This window comes from Lepidochelys kempii, chromosome 4, assembly GCF_965140265.1.
Source record: "Lepidochelys kempii isolate rLepKem1 chromosome 4, rLepKem1.hap2, whole genome shotgun sequence".
NCBI lineage: Eukaryota > Metazoa > Chordata > Testudines > Cheloniidae > Lepidochelys > Lepidochelys kempii.
In genome coordinates, this window is record NC_133259.1 from 76,678,413 (window position 1) to 76,693,572 (window position 15,160).

Below are 15,160 nucleotides of genomic sequence, written 5' to 3' on the forward strand. Positions count from 1 at the left end.
CAAAGATTTATGCATGTACTTAACTTTATATGTTTGAGTAGTCCCACTGAAGTTGTTGGGACTACATGTGCATAAAATTAAGCACATGTCTAAGTCTTTGTAGCATCAGGGATGAATGAATAGAATTTGTCCTAATTTCTTATGGATCTTTAGTTATTAGATGTGGTTAAGATGAAATATCAAAGCTATAGAAACACATTCTAACACAAGATAGAATTAAAATCCGTGTTACTGTTTGTAGTTGTTGTTGTTTCAGAAAGCAATAGTATATAATTCTAATGATCTTTGAACCTTATTTAGATCCTTTATTATTAACTACTATGATTTTGTTCTAAACATGACTTTTCTGATGTATGAAGCATGAAATATTGGCAAGAATTGTGTTCACAATAAAGTGGCATTAAATAGGATATTAGAAACTTCTATATGAAGATACCTAGAACAGTATTTTCAATGGAAAAGTGTCAAAGGTCTAAACAGACAATATAAATACATATTTACAAATTAAAGATTATTTTAGCCCACTAAAACAATTTACTTTTGAATAATAGTTATTTTGATTAAACCCCCATCCATCAAAGCCCTCAAGCCTGGATTTAGCATGTTACTTCATATGCCTAACTTTAAGCATGGGAGAAGTCCCATTGTCTTCAACTGGACTCATGTTCTTGAAATTAACCATGCGCTTAACTGCTTTGTGAAACTGGACCCTAAGGGCCTTATTCTGAAAATATCCAATACTAGGAAGTATTGCTCACTACTGTTTAACCTACCAAGTTCTTCACTGACTAGAAGGGTGTGTAATCTGGGAGCTAAGGATAGATGGAAAAAAGCCTCCCCATTCCCAACATAAAGTCTTGTGCATTTTTAAAGAATATAAATAATTTTATTAAGCTATGAAATATTTATTTTTATTTTATACTCAAGCCCTTTCATGACAAAAATAGCAGCTGAAGTAATAAGAGAAAATCTGTTCTCATGTTTTACTTGCTGGGCTTGGAAATGTGACCATTAAAATCTGTGCTTTCCCAAAATTTCTGTCCCATTTTTGTGGACTAAAGAGATGAATCGCTCCTCAGCAGTTGTATCAATAAATCAGTAGACCTACCCCTGTTTATATCAGCTGAGGATTTGGCTCTAGACTGAGGTATTTTTTCCCCTCATAAATACTCTTGATAAGAAGATATGTGTTTGTTAACACTATTAGAGGCAGTGTTTTCTATCTGATGCTGCTGGAATGGGTTAAGGTTTGTTTTTCATTTTATTGAGATTTTTATTTGGACAGTAACTGAAAAAATTTCCATGATCCCTAAGTGGCACATTTTAGCTCTTTCTAAGACAATCTCTGTATTAAGGCATAATTTTCATTTGCCTTGCACTTGTGGTTCTTGATTCATGAAATGAAACTAAAATGGGGACATTATGGTGTTATATTTCTTTATTTATGGGTATGAGAAAATTCTTATTAGCTGTTGCAATTCAAAGTTTATTGTATTTTAAATTAACATTCATGTTTTTGTAACTTTTTTTAACAGGCGGTAACTTCAAGCTGTCGTAAACATTGTATCTGCTGCAAGGAAATAACAGTAAGTGTGTATATTATAACTTTTTTTTTTAAAGATGCGATCTCATTGTTTGTGATTCCATTATTCTATAAATGTGGTGTGTATTGAACTTAATAATAGTTTGTCAAATAACAGGCTCAAATGGAATTATTTAATCAAAAATGATGACCCTGAGATTAGTACAGCAATATACAGAATATAAAAAGAATAGATACGCAAAGAGTCTTTATGTAAGTGAACAGCTGGCCAGTCTGTCTCCTCTATAGCTGTTGGGGTGCCACCAGTTTGTACCCTCCAACCTAATTTTCAAGCCCTCTGTCCTTTATAGGGTGTGAGACAAAGAAACCCTTTTAGAAGGGAAGAATACCTTCCCATAGTTAAATTTTCAATGCGTTCTGTTTTCCTAATTATTGATGGAATTTCTTTTATGGTCTCCAGTTTATCTGATTGATTACTAAAAAAGGAATGTCTGATCTGGCCATTATTACTAATAACTGTGAAAACCAACAGTTCTTAATAAATTAATAACATCTTTCAATGGGTCATTATTTCTCCATTACCGCACCCGTTTATAATAATTATTCCTTATCGATCCACCCAGTCCATTACAGAAAACATCTGCCATAACATGTATCCCTTATCAAACACTGTTTTGTTTATAACGTGCTTCTGTAGAAACTTTTAGTACTTTGATGGGATCTTTTCCTTGGATATCTGGATTCCCACAGACGTGCATATGCTGAGGATAATTAGATAGAGTCCAACACTCAATCACAAAAAATCCTGAGTACAGGTCAGTTGGAGGTTAAGAATCAGCGCTCTGGTCCTTAGAATTTCGACACATTTATGGCTAATGTCAAGGATTCTGTGGGAATATTTAATATGTAAATTAATTTAATTTTCCACTAAGAGTTTAAAAGGGTTAATATTTACTAAAAAGTCATTCTAAAAGACTATTATGACTACCTTGCTATAGCTAATCTTGTAACTCTGCAGAAAGAGGGTTGGTTTTTTATTTTTTTCCTTTGGAATTGTAGTGGGTCAACTGAAGGTCCAGTGACCAGGATAAAATAAATCCGAAATCAAAACTGTCATTTGTATTCACTGTTCTGATTTAAGATGCATTGAGCAAACGTCATCCCTGGACTGGTTTTGTACAGGATAGAGCAGTTGTGCGGTTAATCTCTTCAAATGGGGTTTCTCTAATGACCTGCGATGTAGATGTGGTCAACTACATACTATGTTGCATATCCTGGAAAAGTGCCCACTGACTGACTTTGGCAGTGGACTACCAGCTCTTCACCTGGCTGATGATTGTGCTATCAAATGTCTCGGCACACTGTGCATACACTGAAAGACGGGTAGTGTAAGCGATTGAGAGACATTCTTTTATTGGCTTCTCCGCTGACTCGCTGAATAATTTTTTTCTTTGGTGGTGGTGGTGGTGCAGGGAGGACTGTGGATTTGGTAGCCTTTGTTTCCTCATCTGTAAACTGGGAAAAATATCTATATCACAGAGAAGGACTGGGATATCATACAGGAAGATCTGGATGATCTTGTAAACTGGAGTAATCCTAATAGGATGAAATTTAATAGTGAAAAGTGCAACATTATGCATTTAGGGATCAATAACAAGAAATTTTGTTATAAATTGGGGGTGCTTGAAATTAGACCAAGTTTCTAACCATCAGAGGAGTGAATCATAGATTATCAGGGTTGGAAGGTACCTCAGGAGGTCATCTAGTCAAACTCCCTGCTCAAAGCAGAACCAATCTCCAACTAAATCATCCCAGCCAGGGCTTTGTCAAGCCTGACCTTAAAAGACTGCTAAGGAAGGAGATTCCACCATCTCCCTAGGTAACGCATTCCAGTGTTTCACCACTCTCCTAGTGAAAAAGTTTTTTTTCCTAATAACCAACTTAAAGCTCCCCCACTGCAACTTGAGACCATTACTCCTTGTTCTGTCATCTGCTACCACTGAGAACAGTCTAAATTCATCCTCTTTGGAACCCCCTTTCAAGTAGTTGAAAGCAGCTATCAAATCCCCCCTCCATTCTTCTCTTCCGCAGACTAAACAATCCCAGTTCCCTCAGCCTCTCCTCATAAGTCATGTCTTCCAGTCCCCTAATCATTTTTGTTGCCCTCCACTGAACGTTTTCCAATTTTTCCACATCCTTCTTGTATTGTGGGGCCCAAAACTGGACACAGTACTCCAGATGAGGCCTCACCAATGTCGAATAGACGTGAGCGATCACGTCCCTCGATCTGCTGGCAATGCTCCTACTTATACAGCCCAAAATGCCATTGGCCTTCTTGGCAGCAAGGGCACACTGTTGATTCCTATCCAGCTTCTCGTCCACTGTAACCCCTAGGTCCTTTTCCGCAGAACTGCTGCCGAGCCATTTGGTCCCTAGTCTGTAGCGGTGCATTGGATTCTTCCGTCCTAAGTGCAGGACTCTGCACTTGTCCTTGTTGAACCTCATCAGATTTCTTTTGGCCCAATCCTCTAATTTGTCTAGGGCCCTCTGTATCCTATCCCTACCCTCCAGCATATCTACATCTCCTCCCAGTTTAGTGTCATCTGCAAACTTGCTGAGGGTGCAATCCACATCATCCTCCAGATCATTTAATGAAGATATTGAACAATACCAGCCCAAGGGCCGACCCTTGGGGCACTCCACTTGATACCGGCTGCCAACTAGACATGGAGCCATTGATCACTACCCGTTGAGCCCGACAATCTAGCCAGGTTTCTGTCCACCTTATAGTCCATTCATCCAATCCACACTACTTTAACTTGCTGGCCAGAATACTGTGGGAGATGATGTCAAAAGCTTTGCTAAAGTCAAGGAACAACATGTCCACTAGTTCTGGAACAACCTTCCAAGGGAAGCAGTGGGGGCAAAAGGCATATCTGGCTTCAAGACTAAGCTTGATAATTTTTTGGAAGGGATGATATGATGGGATAAGAACATAGGTTTGCATTTCAAAGTTCTAGCCTATTTACCACGAATGGCCCTAAGTATCATTCCCATACTTTTCTAATATGACTTTAAAGGTGGTGGGCTCTGGGTCATTCAGCCTAAAAACTGCTTCACCCTTTCTGGCCATGAGTTATATTTTGTAGAAGATTTGTTGCAATTCTATAGCAGTGGGAGCAGCAACGGCTTGCATAATTATATTTTAATCAGACACCATCTCATGTGTAGCTAAGAATAGTTACTTTGACCATGGTTCAGCAGAATGCTGCTAGCATTGATCTTTATGGCTGTACTTAGCCCCACTACCTTAAATGGGACTGCATGAAGGCATAGAGGTCCAGAATAAGTGAGTCTCAGAAATGCATTGGATTTAAGTTTGAAGGAAAGCAAATCCAGGAACAACAACAAAAAAAACACAGAAGCCTTCTGCAGTGTTTTACGTAGACAACAATGTAAAATGCTGCTGCTTGTGCAGCATTCAAATGTGTGAAATCACCTTCCGCAGAGTATATAACAAAACAATTTTAAACACAACCTCAGCCATTATCCAAATTACAGTGCCTGCAATATCAGTATTGTGGATAGCCTATTTCAAAATAAATCAATATTGTGCTACATCAGCATTTCTAAGAGTCTTTATGATTACTAGGGCACTGACTGGGAGAGGAAAAAGTGGGGAAGGTAATTAGAATGACCTTACAATTCAGCAGCTCAATAGTGTGCTGGATCGTTGTCCAGCACTGACTGTTGTTCTGTAGGACAGTGCATATTAACACAGCATTCATACTGGTATTAACAAAAGTTAATGTGAACACCAGCAGCAAGAATCTAAACAGTAGATCAGTCCTGCCCTTTGAGTCCAGCATTTGGCTCCAAGAGGAGAAATTAATATGATAGGAATTGAACACAAAGCAGCACATCTTCCTTGCTATTTTTCTTTGCTATTACTGTAAGTTTTTAAAGCTGTAAATTTGTATTTCGAGCATAGTAGCTCATCATTATATTGATGTCTTCTTACTTAGGATAGGTATGCTGCCTACCCTAACATTTTGTGTCTAGGTTGTTTGTCTCTCTCGTGTTGTTTTACAAGTAACCTTTGTCTCACAATTTCATTTTAAAATATTTTCATGGTTGATCTTTTCTTAAGACTGTAGAATTTTTATTATTGTACCTGAAAAAAGAATTCACAGGTGTAGCACAAGCTGCTTAATCACATTTTAAAAAACATTAATTAACCTGCACATATTTTAAATGTGTGTTCTTTGCTCCTATAAGAATGAGTGTTATAAAAATAGGTTTCAGAGTAACAGCCATGTTAGTCTGTATTTGCAAAAAGAAAAGGAGTACTTGTGGCACCTTAGAGACTAACCAATTTATTTGAGCATGAGCTTTCGTGAGCTACAGCTCACTTCATCAGATGCATACCATGGAAACTGCAGCAGACTTTATATACTTTATATATATTATTATTTATATACTTTATACACTGTGTGTATATGAAGTCTGCTGCAGTTTCCACGGTATGCATCCGATGAAGTGAGCTGAAGCTCACGAAAGCTCATGCTCAAATAAATTGGTTAGTCTCTAAGGTGCCACAAGTACTCCTCCTTTTCTTTTTGTTATAAAAATGCTTTTCAAAGTTAGGGGGTTAATTAACTAAAATGACACATATAATAAGTACAGTACTGAACCCTGGAACCCCTCTAGGACTAAGAGTTGTGTTCTGTTTCTAGTTTTGCCACTGACTTAAACTTCGGTGAGTCTCAAAGGCTCAATTTTCAAAGGTGCCTCACTTTTGGATACCTCAAGTTTTGGATGGACAACTTGGAGACACTTAAGTCTTTCAAAGTTGGATACTGAAATTGTAGCAGTAAAATTTGAGGACACTTAACTTCTTATCACCCTGATTACTATGCAGCTAAGCCTCATTGGAGAGCAGTGAAATATTATGAAGCAAGTTCCCGTAAGAAAATATGCTCTTAGTCAGCTGCAGCCATGTCAAGTTCCAGTACTTAGTGGTTTCTGAAGCTGGATGCCTGTTGTTGCTGTCTGGAGGAGAGTGCTAAATGTATTGCAGCCTTATTTTACCTTTGCGTTCATTGAATTGAAGCATTTACAAATGTATTTTAGAAAGTACAATCAGAAATAACATGTTATGTCATCAAGGTAGTTATCATTAGATAGTCAAACTTTAATAATGGGAAATTTATTCCCAGACTAGCACTCACCCAAATGAAAATTAAGCTCACATGAAAATTAATGGTGCTACCATTCTGTTTTCCCCTATTGAATATCACAGTGCTTACAATATGTGAAAACATTTTTGTTGTCACTTATATGTTAAATATGTATGTTCAGGTCATTTCATTAATCAGGAATATAAACTTAATTAGATTTTGTTTTTGTTGCAAGTTACATTGGTATTGTGACCTTGTACATTTGTAAATTTTTAGCTTCATTAAAAGCTTGCTAGTAGTAGCTATTTAATATTACCACACAATAAATAGAGGAAAATAGAACTTAAGCAATTTATATAAAAGTGAAAAAACTAACAAGTACAAAAGACAGTATGTAGAAAAATACGATTCATAAGGTTCTAGAAAATATGGATATTTTAGTTCTCCTTTAAATACGAAGAAGAGAGCTACAGTCCTTAGATCTTTGGACAGAGTATGGGATGTTAAAGATAAAAGTATTGGGGCAAAATTCAGACTTGGTGAAACTATGTGCCACTTGAATTTGTGTGGTGTGTCACATCTTTTATATACTTAGCACAGTGATGAGTGTGATACTTTATACCTATCTGAGTTGCACACAGGTATGAATTTGGACACCTCTTTCTTTCAATAGGATATTTTCAGGGAAACATAGATAATAGCACTCAAATAGTCAGTTAAAATATGGCATACACAAAAAGTAACATTCACTGAATTACTGGGACTATGAATGTTCAAATATTTTGTTTTATGTTAAAAGTACAACTTTACATTTTTAATCCTAGTGACTATTGCTTAATTGGCATTTAAATATAAAAGCTGGAAAGGGGATGACATGATTCATTCCCATTAAATGTGTTTTAATTAAATTGTAGGATATTTGAGTTTTTAGAGCTAATGAATCAACAGAAGCCCTAATTTTAACTAATAAAGTAACAGTATTACACCACTTTGCGCTAATATTGCTGAAGAGGTGATGATCCAGATTCAGTGATGGTTTTGATTCAAGACACAATCAGGACTTAGATTTGGTTTTGCATTCAGTATTGCTCGCAACATGATCTCCCCATATTTTCACATCTAGCACTGAAGTGTCATGAAAACTTCTGTTAATGTAATAACTTGTTCAGTTCTGAACCAGAAATAGAAAGTCATCTCCTTCTGCTTTTGGTCTCAATGTAGAAGCAAAACCATAAGGGCAGATTTGAATCTCAAAATTATCTCCTTAATTTAAATACGTTCTTGTTTAGACACATTCCCCATTCGTGTCAAAGCACATGTGAGGTAGGTAGGTAAGTATTTTACAGACGTGGAAAGGGAGGAAAACGAGTGAAATAATGCAGCATGCCCACCACCACATACTGAGCCGTTGTCACACTAGGATTATAACTCGGAGTTCCTGATTCCCAAACTCATATGGTACGTGTCTGTCTTACCGTTCTCTCCAAAATGTGGGAAATTAATGGCTCTTGCTAAATTTTCAAATAGTCTTTCTAGAAGCTGCAAAAGGGAACATCAAATTAAAGATCAGTAACTTATCCAATACATATTTCCATGCAGTATACTGTTGTCTCTTGAGGACAATTGCAAAACATAATAGACTGCAGAGGTGGGAGTTTTTTGGTCATATTACTAAGAGCAAATCAACATGCCCTCTGTCAGTAAACATCTGGAGAAAGTTGTAATCCGTCTGTGATTTTGGTATCAACCCAACAAGTTAACAGACCTGCAATAGGCTTTTTTTTTTTTAAAGGCTTATTATACAAATATGTTTACATGTCACATGAATGATCACGAAAACTGACATCAGGACCTCTAACTCTTTCAACAGTTGAACAATTTTGAAGGAAACCTACAAACCTGCAATGGAATACAGAAGAGGTTAAATCTGCACCATTTCTGGAAGTCTCTATTCATGAGAATAGATTCATGTTGTACCGTTTTCTGTTCATGTTACAATTTCTTTATGAGAATGAGGTATCATTGCAATGCTTCATATATTCTGTGAAATATAGTAGTCTGTCTTACTGCCTTGACATTTCAGTTTTTTGTAAGTTAGCTGGTATGCAACGTCACCCCTTTCCCATGGTTTAGTAAGGCTATAAAGAGGGGGCAAAAAACAGAATGGCTATCCAGTCAAAAAGCAGCATGTGGATAAAGGTCATAGGTGCACACAATACAATTCTAATTCACAAAATATACCACAAGACAACATTTTAACACCTCATTCTTGTGAGGGGAAAAATTGTAATAACACAATGGAGGACACAGTATAAATTATTTCCCTTACAAGATTGCAAGGTTGAAACATATGACAGTATTTTCTCATTACAGTCTCAAAATTATACTTTTGTTTGAGCCTTATAAAAGGAAACACCATCAATGCAAAAGAGAAATACCAATAAATAGATCTATGCACATACCATACATTTGTACTATTTTATAATTGTACCTGAGTGAGAATCTATAGTACAAAAAACCTGAAGTATTTGAACACAGAATAACCAAGAAGTAGTTAAATTAAAACATTAATACATTTTGGTCATGACCAGATGTTCTCTGTCAGAGAGACAAATCCTCATCTCAGCTATTAAATTCAGAAATATATCTGAGAGCAGAATTTGCACCCCCCAGTATTGAGAATTGTCTATCATTTCAATGGAGTATTAATATAGATGTCCTATTATGACTGAAATACCAATATTAACTATTTCAGTGCTGATCAGAGTGTGAAAGTTAGAGAGAAATGACCATATTATGAAAATCTGCACCGTCTTCTGTCAGAAACATCTAATGTTGGTGTCAAAAATTGAGTACCATCACTATTCTCCACATCCCCCCCACACACACATGCACTAACAAGTGAAAAAAATTGAGTCCAGAGGGGAGGATTCCAAGACCCATAAAGGGAGAACTAAGCTCACGGAATCTAACAGAGCCAAGTGGAATGTCTGAGGTCTATCATGGGTGAGCCAAGGCAAGATGCACAGTAGAGCCCACGTGTTTATGCAAACTCCACTGAGGAGGATCCAAATCTGAGGTGCTTAGCACAGCATACATAATAATTTGAACATCTGCTCAATCTATTGAGAATGGTGTCTCATTTTGGTTATTTGAATAGGCAGGGTTTTGTGCAGAGGCAGTCTTGGGACAGTACCACATCTTCTCCTCCCTCATCTAAACCAAGATATTAATAAGATTCAAAGAGGGTTTGAATGTTTATATGGATAACAAGCATCTCCAGAGCTACAAATAGTTAATGCAAACAAAAGATAACAGTTTTGGAAGGGATAAGAATCTAATGCGTCCTGGTATAAACCAATTTCTAACTGGGAAAGTTTAGATTGAAACCTTGATGGAGGCATATTACTCCTCTTCTGCTTACTGTTGAACCTTCATCTGAGATATTTGGTGTTGGCCACTGTCAGAGACTGGACATTAAATTCTAGGCCAGTGGTGGGCAACCTGCAGCTCGTCAGGGTAATCCGCTGGTAGGCTGCCAGACAGTTTGTTTACATTTGCACAGCCACCTGCAGCTTCCAGTGGCCATGATTCCGCGTTCCCAGCCAATGGGAGTCACAAGAAGTGGCGCAGGCTGCAGGGACATGCTGGCTGCCATTTCCCGCAGCTCCCATTGGCTGGGAACAGCAAACCACGGCTGCCGGGAGCTGCAGGCAGCAGTGCAAATGTAAACAAACTGTCTGGCAGCCCTCCAGCAGATTACCCTGATGGGCCACGTGCAGCCCACAGGTTGCTCACGACTGGTCTAGTTCATTTACCATGGTGGGCCACATAGGCAGCAGCTCTCTGTGTTGTTTGGTCGGCATCCACACAATATATATACTACCTGTACATAGACAAAAAATATATGTTTAGTATTTGACAGCAATGCGATTCAAATCAATACAGTACCTTTTCATTTCAACACGGGCAAATGTCTACCAAGAGCATTTTAAGTTAGCAAAATGAGTCAAAACATTAACTGTTAAAATTAATTTGGTGTAATACTTACTTTAGTGGGAGGTCTGGCAAGTTCCTTTGTTCAAAGCAGTAATTGCTTCACAATCAGGTTGAAGATGGGTGACTGCAAATTGCAGCTGGGCATGAAGGTTTGCATCAATCAAGCATGCATGATATTGGAACTTAATTCGGCACGTCTGAGAATGTGCATTCACAAATGTAAACCGATCCAAACAGATCTCTAAATTGATCCAAACAGACTCTATTTTGGCACTCAAAAGACACTCGTTTTATTCTCCGATACATTTTCCATAATTCCAGAATAGAACTTTCATGATGTGATGTGTACATTGCTCCCCGTCCTGAAAATCTGACTGCTCCTCTTCCAGTTCCTGCCTGGGACCATTAAATGTTGCATCAAGATCTTTGTTTTAAAATAGGGAAGGTGTAAGGATCCTGTAGAAAAACACCTGCAGACTCTAATTTCATGAAATCACAAAACGTGACAGACTTTTCTTGTAGCTGCTGTACCAGAGCAACAAATATTTCTAGTTTGTCACTTTCCAGAGAACCCTCATGTGGTTCATTTAGCTGCGGGAAATGCGTGAGGTCTCCTCCTTTAATTTGAGTGATGTACATTTCAAGCTTGATTTTAGAACTAGCAACAGCGCACATTAACTCCATCAATTACATTTCCTTTACTCTGTATTTGTACTTTCAGCTTGATGCCCAGTGAGATTAGCAAGGAATGCCAAAATCTTTCTTCCAGCTGTCCTCTTTCAATTTGGAATATATATCCTCCTCTCCGAATTCAGCAAGAAACTGCACAATTTCTGGAAGTAATGCAACAAATCTTTGAAGAACCTTACCTAGATTTAGCCATCTTATACTGTTACACACAGAAATATCTCCATATGAAGACTCAATTTCTTGCAGCAAAGAAAGAAAGTGGCAGTGTAGTAAAGGTCTGACATGAATGAAGTTTATTACTTTAACAGATCTGTACATTATTCCCTTCATGCATCTGTCTCCTAACTTGCTGCACAGACCCTGTTGATGCACGATACACTGACATGCCAAGAAATTTGCCTGATCCTTTGTCATTTTGGCAACTAGTTCCTGATGTTTACTATTCATACTCGGAGCTCCATCTGTTGTAACTGAAGTTACAAGTGGGGGGGTCCCTCTCCACCCCTTCAGCCTGAAGTACCCCGTGGGCAGAGAAGGTTGGAGTGGGGGGCACCCATTTTTACTGGGCCCCCAAATTTCCTGGGCCTGGGGCCCCATTTTACCCCACTTTATCTGGGCCCAGGCCCCGGCCCCATTCGGTCACTGGCTGATTAGCCACTGAGCCAAACAACTGAATTAGCAGAACACCAAGTCTGTGATGAAATGAACGAACAGCAATTTACATATCCTGTCCACAAGTATGATCGTGTAGTGACTGGAGCAAAAGCAAGTGTTCGGTAATTTGAAAGTTGACAGTGCATCAAATCCAAGCACAAAGCTCTGCTATGGCTCCTCTGTCTGTTGATTCATCAACTACTAAACTTAAAGCTTCAGCAGAGGCAATCTTTTGGTTTTTTGTTTTGTTTCTTTTAAGTTGGCTAGTCACATTTTCTGAAAGATCTGAGATCCACTGACATACTATCATTGATTCAGTGCAGTTTTTTATCCTTATGATGTCATATTTGTTTCTCAAATCATTAGAGACAGTCCGCAGTTTCTAAAAGCATTTGTACTAATTCCTCATCACAAAATGGTTTCCTGTGTTTAGCAAGCATCCACGAAATTTTGTAAGATGCAAGTGTCACAATTTCTGCTTCAGTAAACATTGCACACAACACCTTCTGCTCATTGTTTAGAAATTTCTCAAGATGACTATTTTCAACTTGATCTTCAGCTTTTTCTAGGTATTTAGTTTGAAAGTCTTGATGATTTTTGTTTCAAATTCCCTTTTTACTTTGGGCATTTTTGCACTCGGTGAGGGCTGTACAACATAATGAACAAAATGGCTTCCCATCTCTTTCTATAACTGCAAATATTTATTTCCAGTATCTTGTACTTTTCTGCCTTCTACTGCCAAACTGTGATGCTTCTTTCCTTCATGTTCTTTTTTCATCTTTCTTTGGTTTCTGAAGCTACCAGTGGTCATGTCTCTCTGTAAACAACAAAGTGATCCATTTTCTCTCGTGTGCCCTACTCAACTGCTGGCACAACACTGATGTGACAATCAACAAATCACACAGCAGTCTTTAATTTTTTTTTTCAGGATGTCACATGGGCCACCGCTCTGTGCTGATTGCCGCAGGTTGAGAACCATTGGACTAGCCAGACCGTGGATCTGATCCAGTAGGGCAGTTTGACCTTTGTTTGAACTAACCCTAGCTGAGAAGATCCTAGTGCTTTCTAGACCTTTAGGTTGTAGAACTGGTGCAAATGGACTGGAGTGAGGTTCCGAAGTGAACCCTAAGATTCCCATAAAACTTAGTGGGTCAGATATGGGATTGATGATGGGTGCAGCTCCACTGATTTTAATTAGGTTTGTACTTGCATACTTCAGGTGATTTAGCTCAGCATACTTATAATTTTATGCAGTTAATAATTCCCTTCAATAAAATAGACTTTTTAATATTATGCATATTTTAAACTTTCAAAAACTAAGAAAAAATCACAAAATATTTTCTTCCTAATATTAAATTTTAGATAGAAGTTACTGTCTCACGACAAAATAATAGATGCTTATGCTTTGGCTACTAAATATATAGAGGTACTCAGATAAGTTGCCTGACTTCAAAAATTGCGAAACACATTTAAGGTAAAGGTAAAATTTAATAGAAGTTAACGGGTTCATCTGAGCAAGTAGAATTTGTAGAATCAGGCTTACAGTGGGGACAACTTCTTCCTATAATAGAAGAAAGGTAAAGTCTTTCACTTAGAGGCACAGATCATTTAGATAAGTATGATAAAGTTTAGGAGACACATGCAGGATAGATATTTCCTAGATATGTGTTCTGATGTACATTAATTTATCATTTTGTTCCTTAAATAGAACGTGTTCTTAAAACCAAAGGTAATCTGTTTAATTGAAGATCAAACCCCAATTATTTCTCTACAAATCGAAGGTAGTACTTTGGACACTTCTTTGCCTGTGTTATAAGAAGTTGTATTGAATCTTGTATGAGTCTGATCTGAGGCCTTCGGGAACTCTAGCTGTTAGAGTGTATACACACTATTCCTCCTAGAAGCAGATCTTGAAATGTATTACATAATTAACTAGGCAAGAGAGGAGACAGCCCCCTGGGGTTTGCTTATCTGTGTTGAGATAACGGAAGGTAGGGCTACAAGCTGAGTTCTAATACTCCCAGACAGAAGACTTTTCCTTCATATAGAAGAAATGGCCCACCTTGATTATCATACACATTGTAAAGAGAGTGATCACTTTAGATAAGCTATTACCAGCAGGAGAGTGAGGTGGGGGAAGAGAAAACCTTTTATAGTGATAAACATCAATTTTTTCATGGTCTGTGTGTATAAAAACATCTTCTCTATTTTCCACAGTATGCATCCAATGAAGTGAGCTGTAGCTCAGGAAAGCTTATGCTCAAATAAATTGGTTAGTCTCTAAGGTGCCACAAGTACTCCTTTTCTTTTTGCGAATACAGACTAACACGGCTGTTACTCTGATAGAAGTAATGGGTTTTTAGGACAACCAGGTAAAATAAGGAACAGCTAAGAGGCACTTGATTTATTCTGCTAAATTCCTGACACTGCAGGATGAGTTGTTAGTCAAGGATAAATCGTTCTACAAAACATTAATGCTCACCAAAAAAGAAATAACCACCACCCATACAGGCTTTAAAGTTTGAGTAGGGAAAACAGCCCTTACTAATATACAAAACCCTCTGTTCTATTTACAATAGGGAAAACAGAACCCAGGATAGAAGGGTAGGTTTGGATAGTGGCAACAGATTTAACTTCTGGTTCTTCATTTGTGAAATAGATTAGGATTAGTGACTGATATAGCTCCTGAAAGGGAATTTTTAACTTTGTGGGTTTAGTTTTGTACACAGAACTGAAGAGCCTATAAATTCCTTTGTATGACTTACTGATTGTGTGGGTTTGGGGTTTTTTTGGTTTTGTTTTGTTTTGTTTTTTCCCCCAGCATGAAAGTAGTAATTTTATTTTTTTTTCCTTGAAGTTTTGCATTTTGGAAGGATTCCCTGAGAGAAGTCATGGAATTGTCATTTTAATGCTGCTATGTCTGCTCCTCTCTGCATTTATACTCGGACAACTACTATATTTTTCTCTCTAGGATGTGCCGATCAGTTAGAAGGAAGTATGAGAGGAAGGGTTAGTCTTTATGACTAAAGCAAATCATGAAGTCAGTAGGGCTACTGCTATTTCTGACAGATGTCAGAGGTTTTCTGCTTGACAT

The 15,160-nt window shown here is 37.7% G+C and overlaps 1 protein-coding gene across 30 annotated transcripts in view; it reads left to right on the forward strand.

Annotated features, from left to right (window-relative positions):
• TENM3 (teneurin transmembrane protein 3) overlaps positions 1 to 15,160 on the forward strand; it is a 2,195,833-nt gene that overhangs the window by 608,067 nt on the left and 1,572,606 nt on the right. For all 30 annotated transcript variants that reach the window (XM_073341694.1, XM_073341703.1, XM_073341702.1 and 27 more), the window contains exon 4: positions 1,536 to 1,586. The gene's annotated coding sequence lies outside the window, so the exon portion shown is untranslated. The remainder of the gene's footprint in view (positions 1 to 1,535; positions 1,587 to 15,160) is intronic.